The sequence below is a fragment of the Pelmatolapia mariae genome, linkage group LG2 (genome assembly GCF_036321145.2).
Source record: "Pelmatolapia mariae isolate MD_Pm_ZW linkage group LG2, Pm_UMD_F_2, whole genome shotgun sequence".
Taxonomy (NCBI): domain Eukaryota; kingdom Metazoa; phylum Chordata; class Actinopteri; order Cichliformes; family Cichlidae; genus Pelmatolapia; species Pelmatolapia mariae.
Window position 1 is genome coordinate 8,804,185 of NC_086228.1, and position 23,361 is coordinate 8,827,545.

The 23,361-nt window shown below is 43.6% G+C and overlaps 2 long non-coding RNA genes across 2 annotated transcripts; one reads left to right on the forward strand and one right to left on the reverse strand.

Annotated features, from left to right (window-relative positions):
• Positions 1-2,390: 2,390 nt before the first annotated feature.
• On the reverse strand, positions 2,391-9,600 carry LOC134640665 (uncharacterized). Its single transcript, XR_010095483.1, has 3 exons — positions 9,520-9,600; positions 3,938-5,095; positions 2,391-3,847 (listed from the first exon to the last, which is right to left on the reverse strand). It is a non-coding gene; the product is annotated as an uncharacterized LOC134640665 (long non-coding RNA).
• LOC134640657 (uncharacterized) lies at positions 4,780-14,268 on the forward strand. The gene is made up of 3 exons (XR_010095482.1): positions 4,780-4,869; positions 5,017-6,258; positions 12,980-14,268. It is a non-coding gene; the product is annotated as an uncharacterized LOC134640657 (long non-coding RNA).
• Positions 14,269-23,361: the final 9,093 nt, after the last annotated feature.

Here is a 23,361-nt window from a genome sequence, read left to right on the forward strand (position 1 = left end):
CAGATGATAGACCCCGCAGCAGTTCCGGTGGAATTACACATGATGCAAGCCATGAAAGGTCACCAAGAGGTCAAAGAAGGTGTTTCGTAGTGTTTGGAGGGAGGTCGGTGTCTGTGTAACACCTACGGTTCAAAATAAGCCCTGAGCTCAGAAAGCTCATACACACTCAGCTTCTCATTTTAGTCACTGCGTCCAGCCCAGCGAGCTGAAAATATCTAAGAAATGCAGTAATGATTTACATGGTCACAGCCAGACGAACTGAAACACGCTGAGGTCAACCACACCTGCAATAACCTGCAGCTCAATACAGCTGTCCACACAGGGATGGACTTTGTGCCGAGGCCTGTGCCACGAAGAAGGATTTGGGCTCATCCAGGTGACACCCAGGTGTTTCTGTACTACAAAGGTGGTTCACTTCTTCCTGGTTTAAATCGCTGTGGTAACTTACGCTGCATGCTTTCAGACCTGCTGATTAGAGGTCAGTTCTCCACAGCCAACAGTTTTACGGCAGTTTTATTGTTCTGTAAGCATTAACATCTGATCCTCACACACCTGCACTGTACCTGCTGACTTCAGACCAAATCTGTACTTATAATAAGCCGATGTTTGAATCCAGTTTTGATATTTCATCTTTTTCCCAATTAAAAATATTCTCAAACAGTTACTGACTCTCATTTGGTGCGTCTGGTGCCCCAGGTGTTGGCAGTCAGGGGCCAGATTAGCAGTACCTGTGAGCGTGGACCCTGCTGCAGTGACTGGTGTGGATGGGCCCGTGCCACAGGACAACTTCACCCTGTCAGCACTCAGGAACCGTCTTCTATAGATTTGCAGTCAGGTGTGCAGGACAATATGGCCGACGGGTCTCTATCCAGACTGAACAGCCTATCTGCAGTCTCACAGGGCTGCCAGGAGCCCTGCCATGAATGTCCTTCGGCATCAGGCCCGTGTGCTCTGGTGTCGGTAACGTGTGCACTGGAACTTGAACATGTTTGAACGTTATGTTCAGCAGAGTCCAGGTTCTGTGTACGCCACGTGGATTGTAGCATCCAAATGTGGAGAAAACGAAGACAATGCTGGGGCCATAGCAGCTTTTGGTCGAGGCAGTGTGACGGCAAGGGGCCAAAAACAAGGCATGTCATCACTGGAGGTGAACTCAGCATGCTGATAGAAGAGCGACTGTTAACTGTCAAACAAGCAGTTTGCCTTCTACAAAGTAACTTTATTTTCATGTATTTTTGAACGCTCCAATAATCTAAACTTCCCTGAATTACACCAGTCAGAGCCCTCCTCCATGGTCGGGATCACAGCGTCACTCCTCCTCCTCCTCATCCTCACTGAGCATCGATCCAGAAGAAAACCCTCCGGAGGAAGATGATGTGCTCTTGAGATGACCTTCATACTGCACAATTACGAAGAGGCTTATTACACACACGCGCACACACACAGACAGGCACACATACATGCTAATGCACAATCACACCATCTCAGGTAGACAGAAACACACACAAACACAGTCACGTGTATTACCAAAACTAATCAATAGCAGCACTAATGGGAACAGCAGGATCAAAGCTGACACACACACACACACACAAGCATACACAAAAACTCCTGACATGTGGAAAGGTTAAGACGAACATACACTTTCAGTTTAACTGTAACTATAACTTGAGTGAGTCATGATCCTGCTGTACTAAAATGCAAATGTTGCATGGAGAGCACACAACCACACACACATGCACATACACATGCACGGCACGCACACACACACGCACACAAACACACACAACTGAGTGGAATGCGGCACTCATGTGGAGCTGGCTGACCTTCGGCCGCTGACACTCGTCCTTGAGTCACATGATAGGGATTCTGACTCTGGGTGAGCATGTGTGAAAACTGCAGAGCTGCACATGTGCGTGCACCTACAAGAATACTGTGTTCACACAGTGTATGTGTGTGAGAGAGATACAGCCCTAACTATATGCTTTAGCAAAAAGGAAAGTTTGAAGCTTAATCTTAAAAGTAGAGATAGTGTCTGTCTCCTGGATCCAAACTGGAAGCTGGTTCCACAGAAGAGGGGCCTGAAAACTGAAGGCTCCACCTCCCATTCTATTTTTAAAGTAATACCAAGTGTATCACATCTAATACACGAGTATCTGTGAGTATCTGTGAGTATCTGTGAGTATTTGAGAGTATCGGTGAGTATTTGAGAGTATCAGTGAGTATTTGAGAGTATCAATTGATCAATCAATCAATCAATTGATCAATCAATCAATCAATCAATCAATCAATCAATCAAGGCTTTATTTGCCACATGCAGGTTGCCCTGCAGTGAAATGGGACACCCCCCCCCCCCCCCCCCCCCCCCCCGACCTTACACACACAACACAGACATTACATGGGGATACAAGTCGGAGATCAGTCACTGAAATGTACACTACAATGGGAAAGTACAAGAGGAAAAAAAGAAACCTCTACTCATGCTGGGCTCCCATGGGAGGACAGCATGAGAACAGGAAACAAAAAAACTCCTCTGCACAAAAAAAAGCACATAAATGTCCACAGCACAACATTATGGAACACGTGACAAGCCACAGGGTTGGGTGTGGGGTGAGGAATAGTCCGAAGCAGACACAGCAGCCGCCCGTGTGCATCGGTGAGTATTTGAGACCTCTACATCATCAGTGTGACTTTTTCCCACAATTCCTAAACGGCACAAAAATACAGAATGTAGCTGACACTAATATTGGCAGAGTAAAAGCGAGAGTGCTGCAGCGGTGAGCTATGAGCGTGCTGGATGAAATTCAGGCTCCGCCTCTTTCAGCCTCTCTGTACTTTCCATGTTTGAGGAGGAGCCTGTAATGACCTGTGAAGTCCAGTCATCCTATCACGGTCCGAGTCTGCTGTAATCTCAGAGTGTGCTCATAGAGCAGCAAAGCTTTTACATTCACTTTTGGTCTTTTGCTGTGTGTGAGGACAAAGGTCAGAGCAGGTGTGATAGTGCAAACATAGCCTTTGTGCAGGTAACGGCCTCACGGTGACAAAGCAGAGTGAACAGAGAGCACGCCTTCGCTGAACGTGTTTCAGCCTGCAATGAATCCACAGACGCTTCCTGCACTTGGTTCAGGATCCAGCTCCAGGATCACCGCAGACCTGCAGACTCCAGAGAACAGAGCGAGCTCACAGCTTCACTTAAAAGTGCTCAGGTCCAAATGTTTACGGACAGCATTGTGTGTTACGTATATGTGTACAATGGCCGTAACCCCAGAACAGTTACTGCAATACTTTAGTTAAACAGCATGAAATACAGCTGAGAGTCCTCCATCACATCAGGATCTGTATGGAGACAGTCCATTTTATTTCCAGGAAGTTTTTTTCACAGGTTGCAGTTCTCTGTTGTGGGCCTCTTTCTTCTTTGGCTGAGCCTACTGTGATGCAGGTGAGCTCAGGTGAGCTGCTCTGAGAATGGACCCAGGCTGATCACCTCATTTTATTTCTTTTATGAGATTTGCAGAAACATTTGATTTTACTTTGATGTTTTGCCTCTTGGCTGACTCTGGAGCTAAAAGGCTCAAATCAAACTAAAATGAGCTCAGTCTGGGAGAGAAGAGCATTCTGAGTCATTCTTGTCACTCTTGTGCAAAACAAAATCCACCAAAAAGCAACGACTAAAGCAGAACATCCTGTTATGTTGGGACTGAACCTCTGTCCACATCTGTCTGTGATCTCAACTGTGACAAACACATCATGCTGCTGTCCTTCATCTTCTTACAGAAAATGCGTTTGCTGGTTCGTTTCCATGGTGAAGCTTGAACCCCAGCCTCGTTTCTCAGAGTGCAGACCCAGCCTGTGATCAAAAGTAAATCATTACAATATTAACTCCCTCATTCACCTCCATGGAATTTACTGGGATTTGATCCAGACACACGTGACTTACCAAGCTCTTTGTCACCTTCAGTATACGTGGGTGAGCCGCCGCAGCACAGAGAGCAAATATTCCCCCAACAGGGGCAACAAAGACAGGTCGAGGCTGAGGGTTTGGGTCAAGTATCTCCACAAACACTGTTAAAGACAGTTAAACACTGAGCTGATCAATAACAGACGAGGGAAACATTTTGAGAAAATGTTTCCTCTCAATCAGTCAGACGGCTCCTCTGGACCCTGGCTTCCTGCTGTGACCGTGGGAGTGAGAGTAGAGATGTAAAATATTCTAGTGTATTCAGTGACTGAGCGTGTTTCAGAGTAAATGACTGAGAGATTGAGGCTTCACATCATCACAGACCAGGATGCGTTCAGACACCAGCTTCATGCTCTGCACTCTGGTCCACCATTGGACGCCACCTACAGTAATATGTTAGTTATTATATTCAAGCTCAGCCTAATACATGTGTTTTGAAAACATCAGTCAGTGGGCGTCGGTCCATCTGTGAGGGTCCCTCCCTCTGCCAGAGTCAGCCTCAGTGGAAAAACACCTCACCCAGGTCCAGGAGGCATCCAGCTCAGTGGCTGAAGCACTGCTCCTGGATCAGCCAGCTCCTTACTCAGCACGAGCCCTCGGAAGATTTCCACTGCTCGATCTCATTTTGTGGGTCACTTGGCTCCCTCCTCGCTACAGCAGACAGAGTCGGCATCATCATGCTGCTGTTTCCAGCTGTGGCTGAGATCGCCTCACCGTGACCTGACGCCAGCTTTATATTCCTGAAGCTGCTCTCAACTCCTAATCATCAAAGAGCGATACAGTTCCTCAAGCTGTACCAGAACATGTGCAGGGTCCTCTGCAGAGCAGGGATTATGGGGACATGATGACAGCAGAGCAAATAGCGCCTGAGGGCTGACGGTGTTCCTGCTGCGATGGAGCCATGCCAGCAAGTGAGGATGATCAAACTATTTCTGTGCTCTGCAAACACATCGTTCATGTCTGACTAATTATCACAGATGTTTATCAAACTGTCAGGAAGTATAAAAGATTTCAGAAGCTTATTCTGTTCCTGTTATTCCCTCTCTGTGCTCCTGCAGCCCTTCTGTTTCTCTCTCAGCTTCATTTTGGTGGACAGAAATAATCCCAGAGTCACGTGGAGAGAGAGGCAGAGTATCACTGCAGAGACACACTCACACACACACAAATAAAAGAGATTGTGAGCATGTGTGTTCAAAGACAGCGTGACACAGAAATGAACTGAGAGGGTGAGAGAGGCAGATGACAAGTGAGAGAGAGTTGGAGGGGGTAACAAACACGCACACACACATACTGGTTTCCAGCTGTTGTGGGGACCAACATTTTAATCATTACTTGTAGGGACTCAAGGTATTTATTTGGACTCTCCATCACAACCTGTAAACAAATAGATCCATATGTTACTAATAAACTAAGATGTTTGACTACTTCATGAGAAATATGAGCTCATTTTCACTTTGATGCCAGCGACATGTCTCTAAAAGTTTGCAATATGGTGAACAAGAGGCTGGCAAAGTCAGTAGTACTAAAAACAAAGAGTTGGCAGCTACTCAGGTGACCTGTCAGCAGGTCGGTCACATGATCAGAGATAAAAAGAGCATCTTAAAGAGGCAGAGTTTCCACAGCCTGCAAAAACCTGTGGAGCAGCTTCAGAATAGTGTTCCTCACTGTGAATCATCTACAGAACATCATACCATCAACATACTCTGGAGGAATCTCTGTGCGCAGGCTGGCAACTGTGACCTTCAGCAGTGCTGCATTAAAAACACGACTGTGATAAATCAGTGCACGGCTCACGAACACTTCCACTTCCACAATGCAGGTTACAGCTCCATCATGGAGGGAAGACACCACGTGTGACCACGATGGGGAAATGTGCTCCTTTAAAACTGATCTGAGGTCGGACCTGTCCGAAGAGGAGAGGGAGCGTCCGGCTCATTATCAGCGCTCAGGTCAAAGCCTGATCAGCCTGGGGGGCATCAATCCCTATGGAGCTGGAAGCAGGCACATCTGGAAAGGCACCATCAGTGCTGAAAGGTGTGAACAGGTTTTAGAGAAACATCTGCTCCATCCAGATGTGTTTTTCAGGAAGGCCTTTATGTTTGAGCAGGACAACGCTAAACCATAGACTGCATTTTTTCCAGCAGCACAGCTTCGTAGGGGACGAGTCCAGCCGAGTGACGGACCTTTGACCGGCTGAGAACATCTGGAGCACCATGAAAGGAACAACAGGATGAAGCAGAGCCAGAATCTTCCATCAGACCAGAACAGCTGCTGTCAGAGAAGAGGGCGCTGCACAGTGGGTACATAGGCATACATACTAGCACAATAAACTTTGTCCTCTCAGCTGATTGAACAACAAAAATGACAGAGATTTTATTCAGACTTGAACATAAATTTGTCTGACATGAGAGTTAGTCTGATTGCAGTGGGATTATCTGCAACGATGTGTGTAAACAAGCATTTTATTTTAGAATATGAAAACAAATGAAACAAACTCTGCACAGCAAACTGATCAACTAGTTGTTCAGAGTCACAGTACCAGAGTAAGACGTCTGCCAATAAACACAAGGCTTCAGAGAATAGCCTCCCACCACCACAGTGTCATGTGTAATGCTGCTTGTTTTTAAATCTTTAAATCAAAAATCTATTTTTATTATGTGCTCTTTAAAAAAAGATATAAATTAGACATTTGATGTAACTTTTTGTTTTCTGGTTGGACAATTTGTTTTCACACTGTGCTCCTTCTGATGAAGTCCTCTGCATTTATACCATTACCTGTTTCCTCACTCACCTGTAAATACTTCATCATTCTATTTGAATTTAAGGTGATACTAATAAGTAATTAAATAATGACTACTTTCACTGCTGTACTCTTAAATATTTGAGATTTAAACAACTAGGTATCTCCTACAGAGAAACACTAGAAAAAGGAGAAACACATATATAATATTGTATCAACTGGAAATCATTGTGTAATACTACAGTGTCATTACAGGTAATACTACAGTAATACTGTAGTGTCATCACAGGTTACAGCTCAGGTTTAGAGTTCATAGTAATAAAAAATATGACCACGTTTAAATCTAGTGAATGATTTACAGCCATACCCAGATTTATCAGATCACAGGATGATTTTAATGTTGAAGAAATATTTGAAATATTTCTATTACTGTGCGGCAGCTCTTTATTTGTGTTATGAGGTGCAGTATGTTTTTACAGAGCACCGGAAGGGACATTGGAGGAAAAAAAATGAAGATGAACTTTTGCGAGATCCCGAGTTACTTTTGAAAGATCCCACAAAAGGTTTTGCGAGATCTCGCAAAAGTAACTCGGGATATATGTCCCAATTCCTAGGCGGCATACTTCAGAGGCCACATTTGAAGGCCGATTACATCACAGCCAGGTGACGAAGGCTGTTCAAATTCGAAGGCTGCTTCAAATCGGCCAACAAATGCGTCCTTCATTTCCCCAAATTTGAAGGATGGGTCGAGAGTATACTTCGTGGCCCAACCTATCCCAGAGTTCACAGCGCAGCCCAGCCAATTCCAGTTTCCAACAATGGCAGCTGCTACGTAGTTTTAATATTACTCTTTCTGGGTCACAAAATAAAATTTTAAGATACTTTCAGGCGGAAATGTAGCTGTGTAAACTTCAAATGTCTGCTCGATTATCAAGACATCACATATTTGCAAAAGTGCTCCGATGTTTTTGGAGACGTCTGTTACCTACCAGCTCGATAGCTAGCCAGGGGTTCAAGGCTCACCAGAGCTGATGAGAACAGCTTTCGTTTCGTTTTCAAACCCCCGGCGATCTTTCACTACTCAGATTTTGATATATAAGTCACTTAGACAACTTAAAAATGTTATTGTTTGGCTTTTTTCTGTGTTTTATTTCTTCCTGAGTAAATCAGTTTGGCTGAGATTAAAGTTAGAGTTTTCACACAGCTGAATAAACGTCAAACAGAAACTGATTAAACAGAAGTGTGAGATGGTAGAGAATTTACTCCATTGTCCTGTTATATTTTATATAGAAAGGAACAGATGGCTGAGTTTATTAACGTCCACCGAGACAGCTGTTAACGCAAATTTGAAGGTTCGACCATCCCCTATTTCACAGCCTCGCACTTCCAGCCTTCTCGGTCTCCAAAGGACCCAGCCCACGTAGACCGCGAAGGCCAGGTCCTTTGAAGGACGCGGCTGGGATCTCGCTCCTGAGTTACTTTTACTGGATCCCGCAAAACTTTTGCGAGATCCCGAGTTTCTTTTGCAAAAGTAATTCGGAATCTCGGAAAAGTTTTGCAGGACCTCGCAAAAGTTCATCTAAATTTTTTGTTCTCCCGTCCCTTGCGGGTCTCCGTATGTTTTAACCCAGTTATAAAAAAAATAAATAAATAAAGCAGGATTTGGACATTTTTTATGAACATATCAAGGTCATGACTGCCAACAGAAACCTGCTTGGCCTCAGGCTAATGTCCGGTTAATTCTAACCTCAACATTACAGCTAGGTTAGCTTAAGAATGTTTTAAGCTAACCTAGATGTACACTGTTTACCTGGCCTGCTATAATTTATCCGTGTAGCATCGTGGGTATAAACATTACTTTGTAACCCATGCAGCTCTGTTGAGCTTCATTTTGTTTCACAGAGACACTGGACTCCCCCTAAACACTTGGAAACACTAGTGAAGCATTTCAGGGTTATACACAGACTCTTTAGCGATTTAGAACTAACTAGCTATCCTGCTAACCTTTTTTCCTAATGTAAGGGATGGTCGCTAGTCAGAATCAAATCACCAAAAGAATGTGTTACCCTGTGTTTGCTCCTCTGCACAAATGATTAGCTCATTAGCTGCAGTGTCCTGTTGATGTTCTTCTCGTCCTTTTAACAGGAAGAATGCTGTGAAAATCCCAAGTCTCAGTGAGGAACCCTGAGTGCGGTACCATTCAGAAACTATAGGGGGCAGCACTGAGCATTCCTCACACAAATGCACACAGATAAAACAACGTGTGCTATGAGCCAATGCTAAAAAACATAGTAGTTTCCTTTGTGGGGACGCTGCTTTTTGGTCCGTGCTGGCAGAGGTCCCCGTGATGTGACCGTGTAAACACTTTTTGTCCCCACAACATCATGGTTACCAGAACACACACAAACCCTCTGCTAACCAATAGAGCAGCTGTTGTTGGACAGACACCAGAACATCAGATTAATGTGACAGAGGGGGAGGAAAGACTGAAGGAAGAGAGAACGAGAAAGAGAGAGGAATCGCAAGCAAGGAGGAGAGAGGGAGGTGAGAAAAGAGGAGATGAGGAGGTGATGGGAAACAGAGAGTGGGATGAGTCATCTTTGAAGAGCCAGAACATAAAAAGAGAGAATAAAGACACAGCTTACACGTTTAAGCATCTTCATGGTGATACAGCAGCCGGAGGATAAATATAAATGTTCAGGTGTAGCTGCCGATACCACGGACTCACACTCAGAGCCCATCAGACACGTTTATTAGCTCAGTGTTGAAGCAGTTTTCTGTTATGTGTCTGAAATGAAAGCGTGGGTGTGTTTGTACTTACGGCTATAAAAGAAGCTGAGGTTAGCTGAGAGTAGCACAGTGAGAGTGGATGCACTTCAGAGTGAATCAGTGCAGCCATGCGAATGTTAATGCAGGGCTGTTTGTCTTCAGCAGGGAGACTGCACTGCTGCCGGCCGGCATCCTTCTTTATGTTACAGTGTCACCACCCCAGATTATTACAGGATTAAAATATAATTTATGTCCCATGCTCAAAGTTTCTGACATGAGGTCAGTGCTAATCCCTGTGAACCTAAAGCTCAGGCCGTCTGGGATTTTCAAGAGGGATTTAGGCTCCACCTACCTGCTTTTCAAACCTTCTGTTTGAGAGGCTAAACGAATCAGAAGAAAGTGGAAGAAAGAACTCATCTGAAGCAGAAAAATCAAAGGAAAGCTCTGAGAGCTGCTCCTTGTTTGGCCTCGGTCACAGATTATTCATAGTCATCAACTGGATTTAGGTTTATAAATTACTAACCAGCTGTGTAATTTATTAACCTTTATTTATCCAGAAAGTGAAGCTCCAGAGCTTAAGAATCTCTTTGGTGAGGCTTTCCTGGGCACAGAAGCTGGGAGGAAGAAAGCTCCATAGAAAACACAAAAGAGCCAGAGCTGCCCGGGTTCAAGCCCACAACCCTCTAACTGCCAGTGAGTCACATACACTGGAACCAGACGCTGTTTATAGGGTAGTAAATGTGTAGTGAAGTAAAGTGGATTTAGTATTGACTGTTTAGTTTATGTGTTTATGAGCATATAAAACGCTCAGCTGAGATTACACAAATGAACTGATATGATCTAATGACAAAAACCTCCATAACAAGGACAATGTGAAGGGACAGAGGGAAGAAGAGACAGGAGGAGAGGAAGGAGAGAGGGAAGGAGAGAAGATGATGAGGGGAGGAGAGAAGGTGATGAAGACTGAGAAAAAGGAAAGATGAAGCACAGAAAAGATTAGGAAAGAGTGAAAGTGAGAAAATTAGAATCCTTCCACGGAGGGCAAAATCATCTCCTATAATTACCTCAGAGCCCACAAGACCACACGCGCACACACACACACACACACACACACACACACACACACACACACACACACACACACACACACACACACACACAGACACACACACACACACAGATAAGGGGAGGAAGGGAAATCCTCACCAAATCCATCCAAAATGTTGCCAGCCCTGAGCTCAGGATGTCGCTCTCTCTCACACACGGACAGGAACAGACTGATGGAACTGGGTTACAGACAGAGCGAGGTGGAAGCGTGATCAGACGATGAAGAGAGAAGAAAGTGAAACTGAAAAAAGGAAAAGAGAAAAAAGCACACATTGAAATGACAGAAAAGAAATAAATCAGAGATAAGATGAAGGATTTTCCTTATCATGCAGATCTGAACAGATTATATAGAAGCTGTGTGTGTGTGTGTGTTCTAAACACACGAAACAACAAGCCTTCGGATCTTCAAAATAAAACCAACGACTTTATTTTTGCCTGTAGAAGAAACTGATTCACACTACATTTAAGGGAAAGCTCATTTTCATCCATCCATCCATCCAACCCTCCATCCAACCATCCAACCATCCATCCATCCATCCAACCAACGACCCATCCATCCATTCATCCATCCATCCGTCCATCCATCCATCCATCCATCCATCCATCCAACCCTCCATCCAACCATCCAACCATCCATCCATCCATCCAACCCTCCATCCAACCATCCAACCATCCATCCATCCATCCAACCAACGACCCATCCATCCATTCATCCATCCATCCGTCCATCCATCCATTCATCCATCCATCCATCCGTCCATCCATCCATCCATCCATCCATCCAACCCTCCATCCATCCAACGACCCATCCATCCACCCACCCGTCCATCCATCCATCCAGCCATCCATCCATCCATCCAACCAACAACCCATCCATTCATCCATCCATCCATTCTTCAATTTATCTAATTTAGGGTGGGGTGTATGGGGGCCTGTCCCTGCTATGGGACGAGTCCACATTTAATGTACATTTAAAGTGAAACCTCATTTTAAAATCCACCTTTTTTTAATTCAAATTACTGCTACTAATTCAAATATGTAGTGATTTTATTCTTTCATGTTTCATTTATGAATCATGAGAAACTCTGTCCTGTGAAAAAGAAGGCACTAAAAGTGTGAGCAGAGAGAGTTTGATTCCTTCCGGGGCCAGCTGTGCACAACAAAAAGGCTTTTAGTCATGTTCCACATTTCCTGAGGTCTCTGAGCTCATGGATCACTGCTTTTACTGTTTATTTACAGATTTTACAAAGAAAAAAAACTCTTTTCAGCTTGAAGTGATCTGTTTTTTTCCATTTACAGTGTGAACCAGAGAGGTGCAGCAGCTCTTATTGTGCTGCTTGTGTTCTGAGCTGACTCAGAGTGTTTAGACAGGGCTTAGTTACTGAGGAGAGAGCATACACTGCACTTTTCTCTGGAAATTCAGAAACCAAACGGAGACTTATTACTTTTTTACCGACATTTTACTTTGTGTTTACTGGCTTCAGTAACTCATTGTTTGTATGGGTGTCAAAGGTCGCCATTTAGCACATGATGAATATTTAACAAAGTCAAGAAATTGGACGTTATCTTTCCAGGAAAAACAAACCACAGTGGGAGTAAAGGAAGAAATATTGATCATGTTACTTCAGTAAAAAAAAGCAAACTTGTGTCTGTATTAATAATTAATAATGCAGTGACATGTGATTGGGAACTATTTTGGTAACTAAACGGTTGTGAATGTGCTGAAAGTGTGTGGACGGCCACAACCATCAGCTCTCTGCCCCCATGTCAATAACATGACCCCCAGATGAGAGATGGCGAAAACATTAAAATCCAGCTTTAATGCTGATTACAAAAGATCCAAAACAGTTTAAGAGTAGGAACCTGAATACCAGAAAGGAGAGACTCAGACAAACTCATCACATAGTGAGGTGGAACAGGTGAGAACACCTGTGGGGACAGCTGAAACTTATCAAGCAAAAGAAAGGAAGGAAGTAAAACCTGAAACCTGAATAAAACAGGAAGAACGACCTTGACACAAAGAGACAAAGACAAGTCAGAAGGAACAGAATGGGAACACAGGAGGGAACTAACAACCCTGACATTGTTTCAAGCTAAACTAAGAATTAAAGGCTCAGACAAGAAAAAATTCAGGTAACACTTTATAATACAGCCCACAACTGAAGGTGTAATTCCTCTGTAATTAAATGGATTTTCAGTGTATTTTTATTTGAAGATAAATTATAGTCACTTACAAAATACTCAAAGGTAGAATGAGTAGCAAGTCGTTTTTTTACAGGAGACATGTTATTAGTTACATTATTGTTAATAAACTTAAGTAACATATAAGTAATTTCATGGTAATTTTGCAGAAAAACAAAACAACATTTCTCCATCTTACATCATAAATACGTTGTATTTTCCAGGGAACAGGCCGTGTTATGGAGTGGACGTATCACACAGAAGCTTGTTTTTAATGCAGGACGTGAACCCAGGAGACTGATGGTTGTTGTAATGAAGAAAGAGAAGAAGAAAACCTGAGGCTACAAGAGGAGAGAGAAGACCAAAGCTGGAGCTCACATAGGTGTAACACGCTAGGACAGACACAGGAGGGAGGGAAATGAAATATTACCACAAAGAAAAACTAAACAGAACTTCTGGAAGCTCCCATCAGAGTCCTCTTTGGGGCCATTACTGTTTATATTATTAAATGTTTTTTCAGTCTTCGGACATATGAAGGGGGCTCTGCCATGCAACAGGGAGAAAGACCCTTTCCCTAAGGATGTGTTGTGGTTTTTATGGATTCCTTACTTGTGGAACTGAACCCATGTGGAGTTTCCCAGCAGAGCCACCATGTGCTCTTCGATGTGCGAAGATATCCTCTGAAAACCTCCACTGTGGAGCAAAACAAGACACACTGCTGTCTGCCTGCAAAGATTTCTGTATCCGGTCTCAATCTGAAGATCAGCACTTGGTAAACTTGTTGTATATACGAAAAAAACTGGTGTCTGAAATGTCTGACAAAGGAAAATCTTGATGTTGCATTTGTTGCCTGTTGATGGTTAAGTTTGTGAGAAAGTGAGCAACAATGAAAAAAAACAAACCTAAACTAGAACCTGGAAACTAATAACTAAACACTGAGAAGCTAGAAAACCGGGATAAAGGTCACAAGGCGCGTGGGGGGGAAAAACACAGCACAGTGAGGGTACAACACAACAACTGACAAAGAGAAACACAGGTCTTAAATATTCCGGCAGGACAATGACAGCATGGGGAACAGGTGGTAACACAGCTGGGACAAATCAGACCTAACGAGACAAAGGAAGCAAAGCAGAACACATCGACCTAGGACACAGACTGTCAAAGTAAAACAGGAAGCATAACACAGAGATGCGGACCTGACACTGAGATATAGCGACATGAAAAAGGCACGGAGTAGGCATAACACTGAAAACAGGGAAGGCATATAAACAAAACCTAAGACTGGAAATCAGGAGATACTAAAGAACTTAGGGAGCTAGGAATACAGAAACAAAAACCAAGAGACTAGCAATGACACGTCACAATGAAATCAAAGATTAATAATAACACAAAACACTGGGTCAGTGACCCAGGACCGTGACAGTAAACACTGCAGTGGTGGTTACTGTCCTCTTAGTCTGGATTACTGATAACCCACCTCAATCATTTTCTCTAACAAAAACGTTTGTGCAGAAGTTCACGTACCTTTGTGAAAGTTTGTGTAGCAGCAGCCAAACATCAGAAATTTTGAACAAATATCACTGTTCTGCTGCTTTTCTTTTAAATATATAAATATATACACATTTAAAGTACATTTTGAATTGTAGCATGACGTTTTAGAGCTTGTGAATGAATCCCCTTTAGTTTTAGGTTTTAGTTTTAATCTACAGGCCGGCAGACTTGTCAAGCAACCTGCTGACTGGGTGCTGCTGGTATCAGAGAGGAAGGTTATAAAGAACTGAGTGTTTGTATTCGGTGACCTCAAGATTTACTTGGAAGGTGTGATTCATACAGTAGAACAACACAGGACAATGCTGCTGTTTGTGCTAAAAACTCTCAAATGTTTTTCTGTTGTGCCATCTCAGGTTTAGGACACGAATCAGTCACATGAAAACACTAAGGACTTGGATCACTGGTTTTATAACCCTGCAAGAGCAAAAATCAAACATTAAATAAGACAATAATTTGGTAGTAAAATGATTACCTTCCATAAAATCTAAAAGCCTTTGGGTGGTTCAGCTTAGACCTCCTGTACTAATATACACATGCAGCTTTGATAAGAGCAGCATGTAGGTCACACCTAACCTTTTGTTTGACTGCTGGAACTGGAGATATAAAGCTGAGCTTGATTCTGTGATTGCATGGCTTAGTCCCATTCATAAAGTTCTTCTTAAACTCGTTGTTGTGGAAATGTCCTACCCCATCATATTCTGATGGTATCAGCCCATTATCAGCTGTTATTAGTCCCATATGGCAATAACAACCCAAGTGGTGAAGGAGACCGCCAACAGTTGTGCAGTGAAATCCATGCAGCATAGGGTTGTGTTACAGAGAGTAAAATAAATATCTCATAGACTTGTGACGTGTTTAACACTGAGATATGAAGGTCGTCATTATTTTTAATTAAGTTGTTTTGAAATTAGAGTGCTTTGGTGCCTAAATTTAGCCAAATAAGGTTCCTGTCCAGCATTGCAAAACAACCACCAATAACTGCCTACTAGTAGAAGAATCAATGGCAGTATTTATGGAACTGATAACAACTGATAATGGCCATTCAGTGTACTGATAACATTCAAAAACACTCAAACTTGTTTTACCAAATTAATGATAGAAACCAAAGAACTTTGAAACGGGTAAGAGTCCATTCTTCCAGTCAGAAAAAACAGCATTAAATTACTCGCAGCGCAAACTATGTGATAGACTATTGCTGTTAGCTAGGAAATGTATTCTCATTGACTGGGTTAAGGATAAACCTCCCTCTGTGACTTTGTGGTACAGGGAATTATTTTAAGTTATTCCTCATGAAAGAACTGCTGCTGTTTTTGGAGGAAATGAGGATCTGTTTCTCAATGTTTGGTTCCCTTTGCTTATTTATTTGTTAAACAATTTGTCCCAACTGTTGAGGGGGGTGGTTGCTTTTAAGATGTCCTCAGGTAAATAGGAAGTGAGCGTAAAGGACAACAGTTCACTCTTGTAGTTTATCTTTTTTCTAAATCTGTGGGTAAATGGATGAAAATATATTTATTTTCTCTTTTTTATCTTCCTTCTTTTTTGTTTCTTTCTTGTTTCTTTCTTTCTTTCTTCTTTCAGGTTTGTTTTTCTTTTCTTTTTTTCCCCCATATGTGTATTTGCACAGGTATATAATGACTTTCATGTATGTGATTTGGGGGGGGGGGGTTCTCTTGTTTGTCTGCTTTGTTATGTTTTTATGCTTTTCCTGATAATGAATAAAAACTGTTAAAAGAAAAAAAAAGAAAAAAACAGTGTTCATTGTTCTGTATCGAGTGTACAGCTGATAGATGACATTTTTAAAAACTGATTAATGAGGTATTTCTAGCACCAAGATTAATGCAGCAAATTCATTTTCATAGGGTCTTCCACATTTCTCTAAAGCTGGAGGCAGATAAGTGAGAGCTAGGGGGATGGAGCTGAAAATCAAATCAAAGTTCTGGTGCTATAACTTCTGATGCACCACTTTCTGTGTCACTGTTTGACTTCCGTAAGAACAGTTGCTTGGTCCTGTATCACAGGCCGATGTTGATACCGACTTTAGCTACTGTGCTACATTGGCCACAGTATGTTTGGGGTATAACGCTCCAGTTAAAGGTGACAGTTGAGGCTCAGGAGATTTGTTCTGGCTCGTCCATTAAGGACAGCCTCTCTTATGAAACTTGTGCTATCTGCCAATAAGCAGCGTTTTATGGGTCTCAGATAAACATCTGGCCAAATGTACACTGATCTTGCCAGAGAGAAGGGAAGCCTTTTTCGTCGGTGGTGCTCTGCATCCAGGCTACAGACTTAGCCGCAGTGCTAAAACTAATGTGGGTAGAGGAGTTCAAAAAATTCAGTGCCAGAGTCTATTAGAGTCAACATAACAAGTAACCAAGCACAAGTAGGTCAAAGGTCATCACCACAGCACCCCAACAAAACTATTGTACTGACATTTAAGGTGGAATGTGTAAGGTCCATCTGGCCTTTAACCTTACTACTGTTGTTGCAGGTGGTGTTGAAGCGGAAGCACTCACTACATGCCAGTCTGAACATAATACTGCTGACTGTCCAAGAAAAACACGACAACCATGCGCTTTACTGGAGGTGAATACAGCGCAGCTGATGTATCTGAACTCTGACAGTCCTCTTTGGCCTCACCCATCAGCCCCTGTGTCCTTTGCACCTGTCAGAGCCTAAAAGCAAGTTCTGGTGAGAGGAAGAAGAACATTACGATCTCTCTGACAACATGACCAGTTCTCTCTTCATCAGAATGACCCAACAGCTGCTATGTTTCAGGCTGGAGGCTGCAGACCCCTCAGACAGCACGGCTTCCAGGGTCTTTCAGTAGTTGGATATGAAGTCACTGTGTCATTCAAGCCTTAAGAGCTTGAAAAGAAGGTGGTTGGACCTCTTTATTTTTTTAATTAAAATTTAAAAAGTCCAGTACTACATGTTTTTGAGGTTCTGGAGACCACCATGACCTGGATGACTGAGAACATACGCAGACAGACTGCCTCATCCAAATAAAGAAATTACATCACAGTAGAAGTTGTGCCTGGAGTCAACCCACCCAGCCTGAGACACATAAAGTCCAATCCCTCTCTGCACAGGTATTTCCAGATCCATGTTGAGTCCCATGGACACTCATCTGCAAGCTCTGGGAATGCCTGGTTATAAGGACTCCACCAGGAAAATACCTGCTTACATTTTAGCCACGAAACCTAATTTTGGATACGCAGAAGAAGATGGCTGGTTGGATTACATTCCACATTCCAGATTTTTTTGTGGTTGGCTGAAGCTCAAATATGGCCATGCAGACTTTTTACAAACTTTTTTTTTTTTGTGGTAGCCTCCAGGCTGCCTTGGTGAGGCGCTCACTCACAGTTTTAGGCTCTTGTCATAGTCTCTGTCTTTTGACCCATCTTTCTGAGTTACTGTGACTTTTGTATTATTATGTTCTAGCTTACACCTGATAGAACACAGAGAGGTACAAAAACATGACTCATCTTTCAGAGTTGCAAAATTCTGCATGGAGCTGCTGTGTAGCATCTGATAAGCTTTAAAGGTAAACTCCTTGGTTTGAATTAGATCGCTTCATCTACAGTCTGTAGCAACAAGCCCGAACAACAACAGCCCCCTGAGGTGATTTTCAGTCTGAACGCTCACAGGTGTGGCCGTTAACTCATTCTTATGGTGAAGATGAGAGAACTTGATGTGATTCCAGCGACTTAAAGGCTGAAATCAGTCCAGTATTTTACACTGCAGGGTTTTATTTTCCAGTAAAAACCTGACGGTAAGATCACTCTGCCCTATTCGCTCTCCAATTACAGCGCTTGTAGTGACATTTAGCTCAGTGTGTGCTTTAGCCCTTGAAAAGGCCACAAGTCCACTTCACCTAAGCAAACGACGTTTTTGTCATCACACCTGCTGATTGGATTATCAGGAGCACCTTCAGCTGCCATGTAAGACCTTGGCCTCTGATAAGCTATCAGTCTCCTCTGGAAGGTGAATTACAACGACCTCAAGAAGTGCCCTTGAGCAAGGCATTTAGCATGCTTCCTATTGGCTGTGGGCACAGGGCTGTGTGCAGTCTGTAAATGGCACATGTTGGAGTGCCATATTGATTACACACTAGGCTGGGGTGTGTTTGCATTGATTTTTATATCTGAATCAAACAAAAGTTCAAACACTATAACAGCAGAGTGACGGCCATCAGACGGGATCCACGTGGACGCTACATCAGCCGGTTGGATTGGTGTAATCACGCTGTCAGACGACCGCTGTGGGAATCACTTCAGTTTTTACTGCACAGTTTATACTGCAGTTCATTATTACTCTGTTACTCTACTTTATTAAACCTACATTTATTGTTACTATACATTCATTTAGCAAAAACATGTTCAGCTGTCACTGCCCAGTGTCTTTCTTTCTCTGTGCCACTTACATATCCCTTGAGCTTGTCTGTAACCTTATAACAGACCCAGTGAGTCTGGAATGGGTAAAACCATCACTGACACACACAGGAGATGTGGTCACATCTGAAAAAGCTATAAAAAACATGTTATTAATGTCTATTATCAACAAACTGCTGCTGAGCAAAGGTCATTCAAAGGCAGATGATAACAGAAATGAACCTGCTGTGTTTAATGGACTCATTCTTATATGGAGCTTTTCTGCTTCATGTCTCATTCACACACTCAGGCCCCGGTGATGTAGATATCAGGAGCAACGCAGGGTTCAGCATCATGGCATCATGTCAAAGATACTTTGGCATGTACACTGGAGCAGCCAAGGATCGAACCACCAACCTTCCAACTTACAGATGAGCCACAGCCACTCCACCCAGTGTGAGAAATATATGAGTGTCAAAGGCAAAGTGAAAGCTCGAGTCGAGTTATTTAGATTTGCTGGAGTCTCATAAACATGCACGAGCCTAATAAAGAGCAGTACGAACTCAAAGTGAAAGTACACGGAGGTCAGAGCTCCGTAATCAGCTCATGCAGCGTACAGCAGGCTGAAGTTCATTCACATTCACTCACATTACATCAGAGCTAGCTGAGTTAGCTAAACCTGCTGAGGCATGAGGAGGTGTGTTTGTGAAAATACCATTAGGACAGAATGATTAGTGACAAAGGAGGTGCAGGAGGAGACAGCAGAGGATGTGGGAGAAGAGAAAATGATGCAGTGTGAGGCGGGAGGATCAGGAGGAGGTGTCAAGGGAAGGTCTTTATATTGCTCCCCCATTCCTCCATCAGCCTTTTATCTCTCTGGGTGGAGAGGATCAAGGGTCAGCCGGAGGACTGAGGGATGGGTGGGAGAAGCATCTGATACACACACACAAACACAGACACACACACACTTGACTTGACACTTTTTATCTCAGCGAGCACATCAAATTGACATAATGCTTTCCCTCACCCCTAACCCTGAAAAATGACTGGTTACCCCTAACCCTGAGGTTATAGCACAGTTTGAGTCTCAAACGTGTTCAAACTGGGAATTTGGAACCCATAAACGCTGGTGGTTCCCACAAGTATAGTGACATTCCAATTTTCTGTCCTCAAAATGATGTATAAACATGCACACAGATTTTTAAAGTCAGGAATTCTTAGCTGACACACACACACACACACACACACACACACACACACACACACACACTCCAACAACATCTGCAAATGTGAATTTCCTCTTACTGGATGTTCCCTGTTTCTGTGAGCTTTTACTGAAAATATGATGAAACTAATAAACTCTGGAATGTTTGATCATGTGACAGTTTCACAGTGACAGCGTGGGTCTGGTTTTACTTCCAGTGTGTGACCTCGATAATTACTGAAAACAGTCTTTAGACATTAATATCATCTCTGTTTTATTTATATCTATCTGATATCTACAAAGCTAAAACAAATGAAGTAGCTCTGTGCACATGTAAAATGATCAGTTTTTAAATGTTGTGAGGAAAACGCTGTGACCGAGCCTGTCTGTGTGACCACTGTGGGAGTCTTCTTATTGTGCAATGACCATGTTTCCAGTCAAAGTGATGCATTCTCTGCATAGAAACTGTTTTGCAACATATGCAGCAATAATGTCCTCTCACCAACACAGTGTCAGTCAGAGAGCATCTTCTTTCACTTCTTTCACTGCTCAGCTGAACACGGCTGCTGCTGTGTGTGTGTCACCAACACGTTCCTGCTTCTTAAATGTGTTTGTGAGGGTCAAAGGTGGGTGTTAGCCCACCTGTGAGGCGCTTCAAACCTCTGTGACAGCTGAGCTACACTCAGCACCCCCGTTATAATCAGAAGCAGTCACTCAAATGAAACAACATCTGGATCATGTGCAGAACGAACACAGCAGGCTCTAGGAGCGAGCCCGCACCAAGGCTGAGCTTCAGCTCCTGCTGTAGGTCATTCAAAGCCTTTCTTCATCGCTGCATCTTAACACAGACCTCTGTAAGGCGCTGTGAGAGTGAAGGCCGAGTTCACACATGTATGGACGCAGATAAGAAGGATCCGGCTCAGTGTGCATGATTTCCACAGCCAGCAGTAAAACCAGCAATGAGTGGGAGCAGACGGGACTTCAGTGAAGGCAGAGAAACTCGGGAACGGTTAATGAGAGTCGGCTTGAACCAGGAAAGTCTTTCTTTTCAAAGTAAAGAGAATTTTGTGAGTAAAAATCAGGAGACCCTTTCAAATTAAAGGTCGAAGGTTTGTTTTTAGGTTTGAGGCACTTAAATTGTGGAAACGCTGCTTTTTCTGCTTCCAGATATAAAATTGCAGAATCCAGTGTTGTGCAGCAAGAATGAAGCTGATTTTTCTTCCTCATCTAACTTGTCTGTGTGCAGGTGAGACCAGGTGTGAACAGGTACATCAGTATTCCCTCCAGTCTGAACACGAGTGGCTCTATTCAGGTCACAGCAGGATATGGATCAGTCCCACCGCCATCCGCCACACTGACGCTGGTTCTGTGCAGGGCAACAACAGCCCCATGCCTTCTGTCCTCAGGTTCTCCTCATGCATAAACACAGAACGGTTTATCACCAGATAAATATTTATCCACTTATGACCAACAGTCCATCTGTGAGGGGGTTAATCACACAGGTTAATGTGTGGTTAGTGTCAGCCAACATGTCCTCGTGTCCTTTACTTATTAAACTGCAGCACTGACTCAAGGAACTGTTATTATGAGCCTGAATCACTAAAATTATAAAATTACAGTTTAGCTGAGGCACAAACACGCACTGACGCTTTAATGCTACAGTGACAAGAAATAAAATACCAGCTGACAGTCCGTAGAGTGGCTGCTGCAGTTACCACAGTCTGATGGACGTCATCCATAAACGTGCTCTGAAACGGAGCAGGAGCCTGACCCTGAGGAACACCTCTGACTGCTCATCACTGATTCTGTTCTTCTGCAGCACTTTATTAATATTAAGTGGGACCAGAACCTTCTGTGACTCCGCCCACCAAACCCAGTGTCACCTCCTCACGCCCCTCATGCACCTCTGGACCATCCAGCTGCAGAGACCAGGTTCAGTGGACACCTCAGACTCCAGCAGCAGGTGGTGCATCAGGAGCAGTTGACAGCACAGCAAGCTAGACACACACACACACACACACACAAACACTCACACACTCGCGGCTGATCTCTGTGCAGTCCGATGCTCTCAGCTGATGCTTGCCCTCCTCAGATGGACCGTGTGTGTGACAGTTAGCGTGTGTGTGTGTGACAGTTACTCTGATTTGAGTTTCCTGAATCTATAGCTCATAAAGTGAATGTTGTGAAAACACAAAGACCTGCAGAGGGTCAGCCCGGCTCAGGGGAAACAAACTTTGTTGTGACTCATCTGCAGCATACAGCTGAAAATATGCAGTCCAGTGTGACCCGATGAGCTCCCACATCCTGTCGTTACACCTCAGAGGGAAAAATATTTGAATTGGAAGAATAAGTGATCTTCTTCACTGCACTACTGTCACTGAAATATCCACACATCAGGATGTTGGATGTCTGGAAACAGGAAAACTTTTGTGAACGCCAGCAGCTCCGGTACTGACCCGAAGGCCTGGCACGGCACCGACATTAAAGCACTCACACATTAATGAGTTGGACTGAAGGTGTGGCAGCAGACACACCTGAACACAACGTGGACGCCACCTGACAGGAGGCATCGGCCCGTAGATATGCTCCAGTGTGCATGTAAACACATGTGTAGAGTGGGGGGCGTGACCCATGGACAAAGCCACGAGTTTTATTTTAAATGAAATTTACAGCAGGAGGTTTGTGTCAGACCCACAGCAGCCTCGTTACTGTTACACCTGGATGTTTCGGCGTATGATGGCATCCATCAGCAGGTCCACACCTGTGTGTGTGTGTCAGGAGCGCTGACACACACACACACACACACACACCGGGACGACTGGGTTAAATGCAACTCATGCTAAGCCTGTATCAGCATGCAGCAGATGGAAGCAGAGAGAGAGGGACAGAGAGACAGCCGCCTGAATGCAGGTGTTTGTGTTGGATCATCTGAGCATGTGTGACAGCACACACTGTACCGTACATGTACACACTGTGTGTGTGCGTGTGTGTGTTACTGTGTGTGTGTGTTTGTGTGTGTGTGTGTTGCATGTGCATTGTTTGCGTTGTTTGTTTTAATCGATACTCACAATTGATTTACTACACAGTGTTATGAGGGAAAACAAGAGGTACCACGTGTGTGTGTGTGTGTGTGTGTGTGTGTGTGTGTGTGTGTGTGTGTGTGTGTGTGTGTGTGTGTGTGTGTGTGTGTGTGTGTGCATGCGTGTGCGTGTGTTTGTGTGTGTGTACATCTTTGTGAGACGCTTACTATACTTGTGGGGACCAACCATCCCAAATCTTGTTCCCCACAAGTTTTAAGGCATTTTTAAGGCTGAAAATGTGGTTTTAGTGTCAGGGTTACCGTTCGGGAAAGCATTATGTCAATGAGATGTCCTCACTAAGATATAAAATGTACGAGTGTGTGTGTGACGGCAGCCAGCTGTGACAGATGTAGCTGTGCAGCCTAATGATTATGCTGAATGTAAACACCATAAGCCCCGTC